This window comes from Triticum aestivum, chromosome 2A (assembly GCF_018294505.1).
Source record: "Triticum aestivum cultivar Chinese Spring chromosome 2A, IWGSC CS RefSeq v2.1, whole genome shotgun sequence".
In the NCBI taxonomy this organism is placed as follows: domain Eukaryota; kingdom Viridiplantae; phylum Streptophyta; class Magnoliopsida; order Poales; family Poaceae; genus Triticum; species Triticum aestivum.
In genome coordinates this window covers 22371047-22387897 of record NC_057797.1, presented here as the reverse complement: position 1 = coordinate 22387897, position 16851 = coordinate 22371047, and positions in this window count along the sequence as shown.

Sequence of the window (16851 nt, the reverse complement as noted above, 5' to 3'; positions counted from 1 at the left end):
CTGAGCACATGCTCAACAATTGAGCTTTTCTCCTTAGTTTGCAGGCTTAAGAAACTTGTCAAGGTCTCATACCTCTTGATGTGGGCAATAGTCTGAAATCCCAATTTCAGTCCTTGGAACATCTCATATGTTCTGCGATGTTTCGAAAACGTCTTTGGTGCCTCAATTCTAAACCATTTAGCATTACGCACTAAACTATCATGTAGTCATCAAAACATGTATGTCATATGTTCGCAACATCTACAACTGACGTTCGAGGTTCAGCTCACTAAGCGGTGCATTAAGGACATAATCCTTCTGCGCAGCAATGAGGACAATCCTCAGTATACGGACCCAGTCCGCATAATTGCTACTATTAACTTTCAACTAAATTTTCTCTAGCAACGCATCTAAAACAGTAGAAGTAAAGCGTAAGCTATGACATAATTTGCAAAGTCCTTTTGACTATGTTCATGATAATTGAGTTCATCTCATTATTTCATGAACTCCCACTCAGATAGACATCCCTCTAGTCATCTAAGTGATACATGATCCGAATCAACTAGGCCGTGTCCGATCATCACGTGAGACGGACTAGTCATCATCGGTGAACATCTCATGTTGATCGCATCTTCTATACGACTCATGTTCGACCTTTCGGTCCTCCGTGTTCCGAGGCCATGTCTGTACATGCCAGGCTCGTCAAGTCAACCTAAGTGTTCCGCATGTGTTCCGAGGCCATGTCTGTACATGCTAGGCTCGTCAACACCCGTTGTATTCGAACGTAAGAATCTATCACACCCGATCATCACGTGGTGCTTCGAAACGACGAACCTTCGCAACGGTGCACAGTTAGGGAGAACACTTTTCTTGAAATTTTAGTGAGGGATCATCTTATTTAAGCTACCGTCGTTCTAAGCAAATAAGATGTAAAACATAATAAACATCACATGCAATCAAATAGTGACATGATATGGCCATCATCACTTCGCTCCTTTTGATCTCCATCTTCGGGGCTCCATGATCATCATCATCACCGGCATGACACCATGATCTCCATCATCATGATCTCCATCATCGTGTCTTCATGAAGTTGTCTCGCCAACTATTACTTCTACTACTACAGCTAACGATTAGCAATAAAGTAAGTAATTACATGACGTTTATGTTGACACGCAGGTCATAAATAAATTTAGACAACTCCTATGGCTCCTGCCGGTTGTCATATTCATCGACATGCAAGTCGTGATTCCTATTACAAGAACATGATCATCTCATACATCACATATATCATTCATCACATCCTTTGGCCATATCACATCACACGGGATATGCTGCAAAAACAAGTTAGACGTCCTCTAATTGTTGTTGCAAGTTTTTACGTGGCTGCTATAGGTTGCTAGCAAGAACGTTTCTTACCTACGCCAAAACCACAACGTGAATTGCCAATTTCTATTTACCCTTCATAAGGACCCTGTTCATCGAATCCGATCCGACTAAAGTGGGAGAGACAGACACCCGCCAGCCACCTTATGCAACTAGTGCATGTCAGTCGGTGGAACCGGTCTCACGTAAGCGTACGTGTAAGGTTGGTCCGGGCCGCTTCATCCCACAATGCCGCCGAATCAAGATAAGAGTAGTAACGGCAAGATAATTGACAATATCGACGCCCACAACTGCTTTGTGTTCTACTCGTGCATAGAAACTACGCATAGACCTAGCTCATGATGCCACTATTGGGGAACGTAGCAGAAATTCGAAATTTTCTACGCATCACCAAGATCAATCTATGGAGTAATCTAGCAACGAGGGGAATGAGAGTGCATCTACATACCCTTGTAGATCGCTAAGCGGAAGCGTTCAAGTGAACGAGGTTGATGGAGTCGTACTCACCGTGATCCAAATCACCGATGATCCTAGTGCCGAACGGACGGCACCTCCGCGTTCAACACACATGCAGCTCGGTGACGTTTCCCACGCCTTGATCCAGCAAGGGGAGAAGGAGAGGTTGGGGAAGACTCCGTCCAGCAGCAGCACGATGGCGTGGTGGTGGTGGAGGAGCGCAGAACTCTAGCAGGGCTTCGCCAAGCACTTCGAGGAGGGAGAGAGGTAGGGCTGCGCCTTGGGAGAGTTCATCTCATGTCATGGGCAGCCCCAAAACCTCCACTATATATAGGGTCAAGGGGGAGAGGGAGGCGCCCTAGGGTTTCCCCTAGGGGGGGCGGCGGCCAGGGCAGATGGGATCTCCCCCTTGGGTGACTTGGCCCCCAAGCCAGGAGATGGGAACCCTAGATAGGGCGCCCCAAACCCCCTGGTCACGTGGGAATAGGTGAGGGGGCGCACAGCCCCTTAGTGGGCTGGTTTGCCCACTTCCCTTGGGCCATGAAGCCCCCCAACACTTGTCGGGGCTCCCGAAACACCTTTCGGTCATGCTGGTCATCACCCGGTACCTCCGGAACACTCCCGGACTCCAAAACCCTTCGTCCAATATATCAATCTTTACCTCCGGACCATTCTGGAGCTCCTAGTCATGTCCGGGATCTCATCCGGGACTCCGAACAACCTTCGGTAACCGTGTACATACTTTCCCCATAACCCTAGCGTCATCGAACCTTAAGTGTGTAGACCCTACGGGTTCGGGAATCATGCAGACATGACCGAGACACCTCTCCGGCCAATAACCAACAGCGGGATCCTGATACCCATGTTGGCTCCCACATGTTCCACGATGATCTCATCGGATGAACCACGATGTCAAGGATTCAGTCAATCCCGTATACAATTCCCTTTGTCTAGCGGTATTGTACTTGCCCGAGATTCGATCGTCTGTATCTGATACCTTGTTCAATCTCGTTACCGGCAAGTATCTTTACTCGTTCTGTAACACATCATCCCGTGGTCAACTCCTTGGTCACATTGCGCATACGATGATGTCCTACCGAGTGGGCCCAGAGATACCTCTCCGTCACACGGAGTGACAAATCCCAGTCTCGATTCGTGCCAACCCAACAGACACTTTCGAAGATACCCGTAGTGTACCTTTATAGCCACCCAGTTACGTTGTGACGTTTGGTACACCCAAAGCATTCCTACGGTATCCGGGAGTTGCACAATCTCATGGTTTAAGGAAATGATACTTGACATTAGAAAAGCTTTAGCATACGAACTACACGATCTTTGTGCTAGGCTTAGGATTGGGTCTTGTCCATCACATGATTCTCCTAATGATGTGATCCCGTTATCAACGACATCCAATGTCCATGGTCCGGAAACCGTAACCATCTATTGATCAACGAGCTAGTCAACTAGCGGCTTACTAGGGACATGGTGTTGTCTATGTATCCACACATGTATCTGAGTTTCCTATCAATACAATTATAGCATGGATAATAAACGATTATCATGAACAAGGAAATATAATAATAACTAATTTGTTATTGCCTCTAGAGCATATTTCCAACATTTACGACATTTGATGATTGACTCGTGCTGTCGCAATATGTTTTCATAAACCCCTTGAGATGCTGGTGATGAAGTTCTGGCTGTGGAGAGGAAAATGATGATGTTGTAGCTTTGCCACTTCAAGAACAGTGCTGCAACTCTTACAACTTTTTTTTCGGCAATTGAACCCAGTTTGCATTTGAAGGTTACCAGGAGGGGACTGCAGGTTTTTATAAGATACTATCCGTATAACTGAATGAATGCAGTTGTGTGTTCTAGCACCTAACTGGTGGAGTTCTTGTCAATATTTCTAAATCTAGAGCATGCTACTATTTGTTTTCCTGCGCAATGGTACGTTAGAGGTTAAGGGATTGAAGGTGCACCTTCATTGAACTAACTCATTCAAAAATATTACTCGTCAATTTAAATAGCACACATATCCGACCTCTAATTACCTTTTGTTTAGGCTTGTGCTTTGGATAAAGTATCAACATCTTTTCATTAAGAAGGAGAGCAAGCTTCCTCGCAAAAAAAAGAAGGAGAGCAAGCTAATTTATTGAGGTTCTGCCACATGGGGCTTTTTAGATTATGAAGTATGAAGGGGAAAGAGCCTGACCAAAATGCACCTCAAAACAGAAAATCCATGACTAGAGCGGGAGCTAATAACATATCATGACTGCATTGCTTCTCCTTCGGATTTAATTCTTTGCAAGTCGTCCTTTTGTTTGGAGTAATTTTGTAAGAGTTCTACGTGATAGGATTTTTATGGGAAAAATTCCTTAAGAGTCCGTTGGTTTGTCGGAATAGAGTCCCATTCATATGTAGAAATTCTACCTATCCTCCACATTTCATTGGAAAATGAACATTAGCCTATTCCTATGATATTCTTAACTTATGAACCAAAGGAAAGGCCTAAATTCACAGTGAAAACTTGCATCCGAGATGAAATAAGGTGATGATTACAGACGTAAAACCTTAACAAATTTATGCATCCATATCGTCGTGACGAGAATGTACAGACAATAATGTTTCTTTGGGAATTAAAGATAAAATGAGTTAATAGAAATATTATTAGCAATTTATTTTACCTATATATTTCTGAAGTTTCGCCAACAAAAACCCAAATCTTGTATCCAAAGAAAGATCTTGCACTAGCTAGGGTATAATGTTTAGTGTGGGGACAGACAATCTCACATATATCATGTATGCAAATCCCAGAAATTATGTCTACCATATAGTTTCATTGGAACCCCTTGAACTAGCTGGATAGATAGCATTCAAGCCATTTGTGGGAAAGATATAAGGCGAACTGATATGGACTATTAATGTTCTGCAATACAACGATTGATACAAATATTACCTTTCTTCGGATATATGCATCATCATGATGTAGAAGCTTACCCCTTATAATAAAAAATGATATTACCCTTTTTTATAAATAGGGTTTCTGCTATTTATTTATAAAATTCTGATATTACAATGTCTAAGATACAACCCAGAATACATGCAACCAATTTTTACATAGTTTATTCATGCAACCCTCTTTTCCTAACATATGTGTCGCATCATTAGAAGATTGCCGCACCCAAAGCACCTTTTGAGCGGCCATGGATCTTAGCATCTCCTTGATCTCTTCAATAATAGGACATTGCAATGATTTGTTCAACTCGTTATCATTCAAGATCCTCACAATACCTTGTTTCTCTATTTAAAAAGTTACCGTATAGACTCCCGTTTCAGTTGCTAGCTACACTACACGCTGACAACCTAACACCTCATGTGCTCTAGGTTTGAATTCGAAGGGAAACAATGGCATATGCTCCAGCAATGAATATACCATGATGATCATGCATGATCGCTTATCCTCCTTCATTACAAGATATTTACTTTGTCACTCCATCGGTGTTCCTTTTAGCCACCCTTCATCCGGTGGTCGTTGCAGTTCCTGTGGGCGCTTAGTGGCGGCCAGGCGTGGCTCCCTTCCCACTGTGCCAATCTTCTAGTAAACACTAATAGTTCTAATAAGCACATACATGGATGTATACAAATTGGGTGGAATGCCTGAATAAAATGGTTGAAATTCAAATATAGAAGTGGGGAACCCAAACAAAAGAAATAGAAGGAGACACAGAGTGCCTAAGAGACTGGACTAGTAGTAGCCATATAGGGCAGCAATTGGATTAATGAATTAACCCAAACAAACGATGTATATGTCAATTAACTCATCAAATATTCATTAACAGATTCCATCTTCTTTTAATAGATCAAGGTATTTGAAGACCAAACCAATGACATGCACCATGTGGTCTGAAATCATCATGTATGCGCATAGCTTAAAAATTTATACTTCAATTATGTTCTTGATAACCAAAAAAAGCAAGTGGAGACGTTCCAAGAGACCAAAATGAAGATGAGTTTTTACCATGATCACCATTAGTGAGCCTCATGCCTACAAAAGAAAGGAGTATTCAGTGCTATCACCTAATTGTGAGGACAAGACCACGAGTTTGGAACATGCTCTAGGACTGGGAGAAGATGGGATCTTTTTAGGAGGTTTTTCGAGGGAGAAAGGTTTTCAATATACGGTCCAACCAAGGCTCTCACGGGTTTGAAATCAGTGTTATTCTTGTGGCTAACTAAAAATTTATCTTGAAGAGGATTTTGATGAATTTTCTCCATTTAGGAACCATTAATGTTCAGGTTCTGCAAGAAAAAAATAACCAAACTTAGGATCTGAGTTTTTTATTGTTTGAAAATATATCATAATATTTTGTTGTGTACCAGCAAATAAGAGTTTAATTGTTAGAGTTTGATCTAGTTTTATCAGGTCTACTTGTACATGTACATCATCACCACCAAAGTAGTTATCACAGTTCCAATTGTGTAGACACAATCCAGACTTTGTTACCTAAACATTTCCTTTAGAACACCTAATGAACTTGTGTTGCCAAAATTAATGAAAAGTGTGTTAAGATAAATTACTTTAGTCATGTTTCAGACCTTTTTTAAAGGAGGATAACCTATGGCCTCTTCATCAGTGTCATTCATATAACTACCATATATAGCAAGCATATCCTCACATGTCCAATGCTTCGACTATCAGACTATAGATTTTCTGTCGAGCTAGCTAGCTACCACTCTCATGGTGGGCCTGCATGATGGCCCATTTGAAGATATAGACGTAGAATCTGCTCGATGGTTGTCATTGACATGTGAGTAGGAGGCATTGGGACTACATTAGTAACTGTCAATCACTACTTTGTGAGTTCACATATCAAAATTTATCTTACTGGCAATTTTCAAGTCCAAGTGAACAATGGATCTGAGAAACCTTCTCACAAACTATTTTTGTCTTATATAGGCTAAAAACAACTAGCTATCCACCACAACCAGGAACTGTGTCCGAAATCCAGTGCATCATCAACATGATATAGTGAGCAATAGGAACTCAATGTGGTTCGGGTGTGGTGATGGGACGTGAACATATGGTTGCAAGTTCAGCATTGATTGTTCTCGGGTTCAGTAGGAGCCCTTTGAGTACCATATAACCTTTGGACACCCTAGTTTCTGTATTGGGGTTTTAGATAGCTTACCACACATGTAGTTTTGGACACCCTAGCTTCGGTCTCTTGGGAGGTTGATCTAGGTAAAACTCTTGTCTTCGTTTGTGGCCAAAGACGACAATGATGATGTCTTTGAGCATCGTTTCCTTCTAGTTGGCATTGTCGAGGTGATACTCCCATTCACAAACTTTGTGGTTTCGTGGGAAACCGTAGATTCATGTGATCGTAAGATGGTGGCGCTATGGCATATTTCTTCCCTTGGGGGCATCTCTTTGGAGTTGGGCATTGTCAAGCGGGAACTTGATATATTTCGGAGTTACTATTGTCCTACTAATCATCATGGTGAATTATTTAGCAAGAATAGCAACTCCATTGGCCATCGTCATAGGGAATGTGAGGCATTGCGATCTTTTCCATGTCGACATCTGGCAAAGTGGGAATTCAGATTCCTATGATGTCAAACATAATAGAGCAGTGATTCACCATTGGTGGGAAAATCTATGCACACTAGTACCTTCAGACTCTCGCACAATAAGCATGCATTACGTTATTGTCTATCTGTGTCTGTATACATAATTATGTGTTCCTCTACTACTAAAACGTGTAAAAAATTAGTGATGGGAGCAATATGACCGAGAAACCCATAAGATAAATAGGTTGACGTTGGCATGATGGTGAGGGTCAGTGTGAGAAGACAGTCTGTGTCACAGTTTTTGACATTGTGACGCCTTTGAGGACCCTTTCCTAGTGCTAAGAAAAGTTGAATGGCTTTTGACAGTACCAAATTAGACTGTCTTTCCTTTTTTTTCCTCTAGAATGACTAATTCTTATTTGAAGCTCCTCCTCGATCCATACCTAAATATTGATTATTATCATAGCACTTTCGAGATGTTCCATACGAGACATCAATATACCCTAGATGGAATAAACATCAAGTTGTTTGGCTTCTGCAAGATCCAAAAATAGTGATTAGATGTATGTATTTCATGGTACTCCTGGCTTTCCAACTTGAGAATAATAGATGTTAGGTCACATCACCGATCATGATAGATAGTGGTAACTCTTTCAAAAATCTTCGTTCATTGACTAGTCGCTCGACTAGTGCTCCTTATATATAACAAATGTAAAGGGAGGATCATTCCTTACATAAACGTTGGAATTTATCCCACACATTTTTTATGTTTGTAACTAGTTAACTACATGTTTAGTGGTTCACCTAACATTGTAGTTCTCTCTCTTGGTTATGGTTGCACCAGCTGTCATAACTCATGGACCATGTCAGGAACTCATTATCTCCATCCATGCTTATGGGGCATGTGGCCTGTGATCATGATTAATCTCATGTTACATGAGGCATGTGGGGAATGTAAAATAGAAAAGTAATAAGATACGCACGATTCCTCCTTACACAAATTATATATAAATCTAAATTTTGGAATAGAAGATGATAAAAAAATATCGGAAACCAACATCATCATAGCAGTTGTACACTCTTCGCAAATAGCATTGTTTAGTGACCAAATTGAGCATGTTATGTTCTAGAATCATCATTACATGTCTTCATTCCTTTTGAGCTCATCACTAAAAATGGAAAATAAATATAGCACTAAGAATTCAAATGAATCTTACATTAATATTACACACCATACATATCTTAGACTGATAACAAGGTAGATAAAGCAATAAGAACTCAACTGAATCTTGCAGTAACACTATACACCAAACAAATATTATAAATTTGGAGGCATTCTCTATATCTAGAACCTTTGGAATTAGTCCTTCATGGGTGTGACTCCGCAAAATAGTTAGAACCATGAATATGCTATTGTAGGTGGGCAATAAGCCAAATTAGTTGTAACGACTGCTACTTCGGAACCAGTAAAAGAAATTTTGACCTTAGGGTCAATGAGGAGAGATATACCATTTACAAACAGTATTACAAAATTATGGCATACCAGGTGTGTCTTCTAGCATCCATATATGACCCAAAAGGCTTTTGTATGCTACATTTTGTGTTCTTATTATTATAGAGATGGTAGTACTCAAAATTAAAGTAACTGGGAGATGCAACTTGCAAACCACTTCTTAGCAATGTGAGACATGTCTTCCATGCTAATGTTGGTGACAATAGCTATGGTACCATGTGTATTAATTTTGTAGCCAATGTGACCAATCTTAAAGCATGTGGCATCTACTATATATCATCAAGTGCCTCGAAATGTCAGGAGTAGGATTCATGGTGATATGCTTGTTTTCAATAGGAACATAACAATATAAATTACTTGTGCTAGTTTTTGATTAGACTGAAAATCCATGAGACTTTTTAGCTGAACGTTCCTTGTCAACTAGGCAGTGAAATGCGGTTTTTTGGAAAATTTTGTGCACACATGTCAGGTGCAATGTTTTCAACTCTCAGCGCTCACTCCTAACAAGAATCCGAGAGAGTGGTTCCCTTTCCTTGGCCTTCTTATAATCCACAAACAAAAAGGGTTGCATTTTGTGAAATCACAAACCCATGGTTAGACTATCCTACATTGAATGTTATGTGTCCAAACTACCATTGACTCCTATGCTCTATGGTGTACCATGCAGTAGGTGCATTTATTTAGTTGTTGTACATGCAGAGTATGTGTGGAGCATAGAGCAATGCAGTAGAGGCAAAAATATACCATAGAACACTATGTCCTTGTTCAATAGTATGACATTTCCATTATTAAAGGTGTGTAATCCAAGGGCTAAAGAGTAAGAGGAAAAGATAGTCTCTAAGAGCATGGGAATAGGATCATGGAGGAAATCTAGAGCTCGCTTTCTCCTCTAGTATCGGAGGTAGAAATTTTCTTTATGTTTTCCCGATGCCTCCTATTCCTATAGATCTTAGGTACTCCTTCCTCTTTCTTCCGGCTTGCCCAAATATTTTGACAGGAGAAGGTGGGAAGTATACAAATGCATAGGATAGGATGTTTCAGTTGATAAAGTAGTGAAAGTGAGTTGGGAAGAGGAAGAAAAGATAGTCTGAGAGTGGTGGTCAAGGGAACATGGAGGAAAGCAAAAACTTCTACCTCTAGAAATAGGGGCTGAGATTTATTTCCCTTTTTCCCGATGCCTCCCATGCATGTTGCTCTCCGATGCTCCCTTCCTCGTGCTTTTGACTTGCGCAATATTGATTTTGGAGAAAACAAAAGAAATCCAATAATATGCTTGTATAAATATATCTTGCAGGGTGAGTCGGGAATATAGAATTAGAGGGTCTACAAGTAGACCAGAGTAACCACGAGAGTAGAGGAAAGCATAAAAAATTAGTTCTATAATTAGAGGTTGAGGTTTATTCCATCCTCGTTTTTTCTTGTACAATTTCCTTGGCGGAAGAAAAATACATAACTTCATGGTTTAATTGATCTTTTTGGCTTCCACGATTTTTTGGTCCATTGAACAAAAGGAAGTTTCAACTTTGAAGGTTCACTTGATCTTCCGCTTCTTACAATATGAAAAGTAAGTACTAGATGTTTTTTATTCATTGACATGTATGAAATCTTGCATATGCTATTCCTAGATCAATACTTGAGTTATTAGCTACTCCGTCCATTCCAAAGAACTTGTCATTGTTTTAGTTCAAATTTGAACTAAAGAATTATGGAATGGTGGAAGTAATTTTTTGATATGTTGTTTTCTCATATTTTGAGTGACCTATTTGAATTAAGGTGTGTTTGAATTTAAAAAAGATAACCCAAAATTTTCATACACTTACGTATGTGTCAAAGCAACGAACATGTTGAGGAATAAAGTAATTGTAGAAAAATATATGGAGTATCTTTTTTCTCAAAATTTTGCCTCATTTGGTGATCAGGTGAACATGATACATTGTTGGCTTTAGTTTTGAAAGAATGCTTAAACTATTGGATACTAGATCAAGAAATAGTAAAATTGGACTACTAAATTATGTTTGTAATGTATGCACTTGGCGGTGATAAAAGTGGTATGCACACATAGTTTTATTTTTTTTAATATATGCACTTGGCAGTGAGAAAGTGGTATTATCACATAGTTTTTCGTATGATAAAGTATCTCGAGCAATCTTCACCATCAAAAATACTTAAATTATTTGAAACTAGTTTTTTTCCCTATTGAAATTCTAGTTACAGTTTGTTGTAGGTGTGCTTCAATGCGCACACGGTTTCTTGAAAATTCTGATGGTTTACCACATGATCATTTTGTGTGCTAATATTAATGCGAACTAATTTTCGTGGACCTCTACAGTTTTCAGAAAGGTGACCATTGACTTCAGTTGCATATATGGTACTATGATGATATTGTTGCCAACCATAGTACAAGGCTAGATGTAGTAGATATTTGTTTGTTACAAAGTAGCTCCCTCTGCTCTTCATTTTGTTAGATGAGTCAATTCAATATTTCAAAAGCACTGATATAGACGGCTCAACAATTCTTGGGTTCTCTCAAGGTTAATTATCAGTTTGCCTCAAGATTAATATTTAGCTGAGTGGCTGACTTCTTTTATGTCTATGTTAAAAGTAGTAGTTTGAATAATCCGATCTTAATTGCAATCACATATATGCAATTTGATTTCCATATTGGAGCCCTTCTAATGGTTGAAATTAGCTTAGAGTTGGAGTGAAGCCTGGTATCTAACCCTAAACGAGCTTATTTTCCGAACATATCCTATGGAGTTGGGCGCTGCTAGGTATCTCTTCTAGCAAGCACTAACTTGGCATCGCCTACACACATTTGTCGCTCACCCTTGTGTTGGACCAACCCACTTTCGACGCTTGCCCATGATTCATCAACCTCGTTCGTTTTTCCTTTACGTATCCTAACATATTATTAAAAAATCACATACATTTTAGAATATATTTAAAAATGATTGGATTGAAGAAATGCTCATGATGTTGGAAAAATGTTCACAAATTTTAAAAATTATTAGTTTGAACATTTTCAAGAATTTTTTGATTTTTTGCGACGTTAAAGTGTCCATGAAGTAAAAAAAATGAAAATTTTCATGGATGCAAAAACTGTTCTGAACTTAAAAAATCATCAAGAATTTTAAAATATGTTTGCGGATTCAAAGAAAATTCATGAATTCGAAAAATCCTGACATGACTACAAGAAGAATAAGGTAAATTTTAAGACATGAGTGAGTGAAAATGATGCATTCTGGCAAAGTCCAAAAAGCGCTCACGTCGCTCCCTGGGGGGCGGCTCGGGCGATAACCTTGCCGCCGCCGCCCCACTCCCCTCTCCTCCCTCGCTCCGCCCACCGCCGCCGGAGGAGGCCGACAAGCAAAGCCCGCTCGGCGGACGGCGGTGGCGGGGGTCCCTCGTCGCGCGTCGTGCGTCTTCGGCCCTGGACGAAGGCCTGCATCTGGCGGCGGCTGCGTCTGGCCAGGCGCGGGCAAGCCGAGGCGGCGGCCCCGGGCTCGGCGGCGGCGCTGTTTTCTCCTCTCCCTCGGCTCGAGTGAGTGGGGGGCGGCGCTGAGGCTGGCCATCGTAGATCTGGTGCGGCGCATCTGGATCTCGCGGCGGAGGCTCTCCGGCAGGCTGCGGCGGCGACTCTTCGGTGGCCGGCGGTGCGCGCGGGGTGTCTGGGGTCCCCTCCCTCGGCCGGGGGAGCTGCGGTGGTGGCGGCGTGCCGCAGCTCTTGGATGGCGGCGCGGCGGCGCCGCGGCGGGTGTGTGGTGGTCTGCCGATCTTCGGCTGCAGCGGGCGGTGCTGTAGCGTGTTTCGGCTGCAGGCGTTCTGTCCTGCGTCTTCGGCGACGCTGGACTCTGCGGTGGTGGGGCTGCCATGCTCTCCACTGCAGCGAGAGGGAGGATGGCGGCGCGGCGGCGCCGCTCTTGGAGGTGGGTGCGGGGCTGCCATGACGGCGCGTGGTGCCGTGGTGGTTTTTGCTAGCCGTGTTAGAGGTGGTTGGCGGTGGCGGGCGGTGTAGAGTGCTTGGCCGCCGTCAGCGGTGATTGGCTGTGGTGAGGATGGGTTTGGTGAGCTCCGGTGAAAGCCTAGCGCGACCTCGGTCGATGCCGGCGTCGACGGCGTCTTAGGACGTCGTTCCCTCGTTGGAGGCGTCGTCGTGGAGCCCCTTCACCTCCCTCGTCATCTCAGCCACGGTCTCTTCGGGTGAAAACCCAAACTTCGGCCTTGGCCGAAGTGGGCGTCGGCGGCGTTCCTCGTCGCTTCCCTCCTGGGGGCGACGCCTTTGGAGGTCCGGTCCTTCATTGGCTGGCGGTGGCTCTATGGTTTTGCAGCTTCGCCATCGGCTAGGCGTGGGCGCGGCCTCGGGGCCGGCATGGAAGTCGGAGCGGCGGCTCCGGATCTAGTCCTCTTGGAGGGGTGCCGGCATTGGTCACGTGGGTGACAGTGTCGTTGGCCAGCCTGGTGAGCGGCCTCGGGGTCGGCGTGGATGTCGGAGCGGCGGCTCCGGATACGGTGGTTGGGTGTCGGCTCCGGTTGCTCGGGTGGCGAAGCTGGCCGGCTCGCATTGTGCGCGGCCTCGGGGTCTGCGTGTGGGGTTTCCGTCTGTACGTCGGAGCGGCGGCTCCGGAGATGGTTGTTGGGCATCGTCTCCGGTTGCTTGGGCAGCAGAGCAGGCGGCTCGACTGGTGCGCGGCCTCGGGGCCGGCGTGGATGCTAGAGCGGCGGCTTTGGTCTTGGGTGTAGGGTGTCGGCTACGGGTTGCTTGGGTGACGTAGTCGGCGGCTCGGCTGGAGCACGGCCCTGGGTCGGCGTGTGTTTCTTTTGGTTATCCTTGTTTAACCGGGAATGTTAGGTTTTCGGGTCCAGTTTTCCTTATAAACTGGACCAACTCTCTTCTTCTAAATGAAATGCAGGAACCCCCTGCCCCTTTCGAGGTGTTCTCGGAAAAAAAATGATGCATTCTGGAGGGAGACTGGAAAGGGCAACCTACAATGTAATACACACAAGGCCATAAAATTGTCAACATATAATCGTAAATATCAAACCAAGTAAGCCAATCTCATGCAACTGATCAGTAACAAATGTATCGACAAACATCCCCCCGATCCAAGTCCAAATTGCATATATTCACAACATTGCCATTCGCAAGGCCATAGTGCATTAGTGAAAGTGCGGCTGCATCAACTATCAAGTTCATCAAAGAAAATATAGCACCTACTGAGAAATTGTAATAGCAAAAGAAAATGGCTGGCAGACAACTGATGATTTACTAGCAGCTAGATCATAGATGGATCCTTCACATGCAGAGTTTAGCAATCCATTCTGCCGTTGGACACTAATTATTTTATGCATTGAGGCTTAGAGACCTCTACCAACGGTTAGGCACGAAGGAAGGTGAAAGGGACATCTATAAGATGGCCAAGATCCAAGAGAGGAAGACAAGGGACATTGGCAAAGTCAAATGCATCAAGGACGGAGCAGGCCAACTCTTGGTGAAGGACGAGGAGATTAAGCATAGATGGCGGGAGTACTTCGACAAGCTGTTCAATGGGGAGAATGAGAGTTCTACCATTGAACTGGACGATTCCTTTGATGAGACCAGCATGCGTTTTGTGCGGCGAATCCAGGAGTCTGAGGTGAAGGAGGCTTTAAAAAGGATGAAAGGAGGCAAGGCGATGGGCCCTGATTGTATCCCCATTGAGGTGTGGAAAGGTCTCGGGGACATAGCAATAGTATGGCTAACCAAGCTTTTCAACCTCATTTTTCGGGCAAACAAGATGCCAGAAGAATGGAGACGGAGTATATTAGTACCAATCTTCAAGAACAAGGGGGATGTTCAGAGTTGTACTAATTACCGTGGAATTAAGCTGATGAGCCATACAATGAAGCTATGGGAGAGGGTCATTGAGCACCGCTTAAGAAGAATGACAAGCGTGACCAAAAATCAATTTGGTTTCATGCCTGGGAGGTCGACCATGGAAGCCATTTTCTTGGTACGACAACTTATGGAGAGATATAGGGAGCAAAAGAAGGACTTGCATATGGTGTTCATTGACTTGGAGAAGGCCTATGATAAGATACCGCGGAATGTCATGTGGTGGGCTTTGGAGAGACACAAAGTCCCAGCAAAGTACATTACCCTCATCAAGGACATGTACGATAATGTTGTGACAAGTGTTCGAACAAGTGATGTCGACACCGATGACTTCCCGATTAAGATAGGACTGCATCAGGGGTCAGCTTTGAGCCCTTATCTTTTTGCGTTGGTGATGGATGAGGTCACAAGGGATATACAAGGAGATATCCCATGGTGTATGCTCTTTGCGGATGATGTGGTGCTAGTTGACGATAGTCGGACGGGGGTAAATAGGAAGTTAGAGTTATGGAGACAAATCTTGGAATCGAAAGGGTTTAGGCTTAGTAGAACTAAAACCGAGTACATGATGTGCGGTTTCAGTACTACTAGGTGTGAGGAGGAGGAGGTTAGCCTTGATGGCCAGGTGGTACCGCGGAAGGACACCTTTCGGTATTTGGGGTCAATGTTGCAGGAGGATGGGGGTATTGATGAAGATGTGAACCATCGAATCAAAGCCGGATGGATGAAGTGGCGCCAAGCTTCTGGCATTCTCTGTGACAAGAGAGTGCCACAAAAGCTAAAAGGCAAGTTCTACAGGACGGCGGTTCGACCCGCAATGTTGTATGGCGCGGAGTGTTGGCCGACTAAAAGGCGACATGTTCAAGAGTTAGGTGTGGCGGAGATGCGTATGTTGAGATGGATGTGTGGCCACACGAGGAAGGATCGAGTCTGGAATGATGATATACGAGATAGAGTTGGGGTAGCACCAATTGAGGAGAAGCTTGTCCAACATCGTCTGAGATGGTTTGGGCATATTCAGCGCAGGCCTCCAGAAGCTCCAGTGCATAGCGGACGGCAAAAGCGTGCGGAGAATGTCAAGAGAGGGCGGGGTAGACCGAATTTGACATGGGAGGAGTCCATTAAGAGAGACCTGAAGGATTGGAGTATCACCAAAGAGCTAGCTATGGACAAGGGTGCGTGGAAGCTTGCTATCCACGTGCCAGAGCCATGAGTTGGTTGCGAGATCTTATGGGTTTCACCTCTAGCCTACCCCAACTTGTTTGGGACTAAAGGCTTTGTTGTTGTTGTTGTTGTTGTTGTTGTTGTTGTTGTTGTTGTTGTTGTTGTTGTTGTTGTTGTATTGAGGCTTAGAGACGAAGGTTAAGTTAATCCCCACATGATTAAGACATGGAAAAATCAAATGGTACTAGTGAGAGCACATGGACAATAGTGACAAGGGGCACAAGCATAGGAGCGAGAGGAACATACACGAGGATGAAGAGGAAGAGCCTGAGGCGGTTGTGGTTGGAGACAAACTCAAAGGGAAACGACAGGGCCAGCTGCAGATCTGCACAAGCTGGCATGCCGCCACATTGTGCAATGCCAGCTCCAGCAGCGCCCATGTCTGCAGATCCCGCGTCCTTGACCTACACCCCTGCCCCCATGTTGTTTTCAGACCTCACACTGCCACCAACCCCCGAGAAGACACTCATGGGGCCGCCACCAAAAACAATGACTTCGCCAGAGAGGAGGGTTGTGATCAGGTAGTGGGCGAGTGGAGTAGAATCCATTCCTCATCACTCTCCCACTCCACGCGAAGGAGAAACCACTTCAGTGAGGCCAGGTCAATTGTACCGCGGGCAGCGACTGAACACGTGGCAGTGGTGAATCGAATTGATTATATATTGTGAATTTCCCTCTTCAGTTGTTCCTGTTTGTCATCTATAGTTATAATTGGTCATCCTCGTTTCGGTTGTAGCTTGTTTATATGCCATGTAATAGTTCATGTTTATAACTTGTCTTAAATTATGAGAAGTCATAATAGTCAAGTTATTTTTAGAAATTAGATGACACCAAGAATATGAGTAAC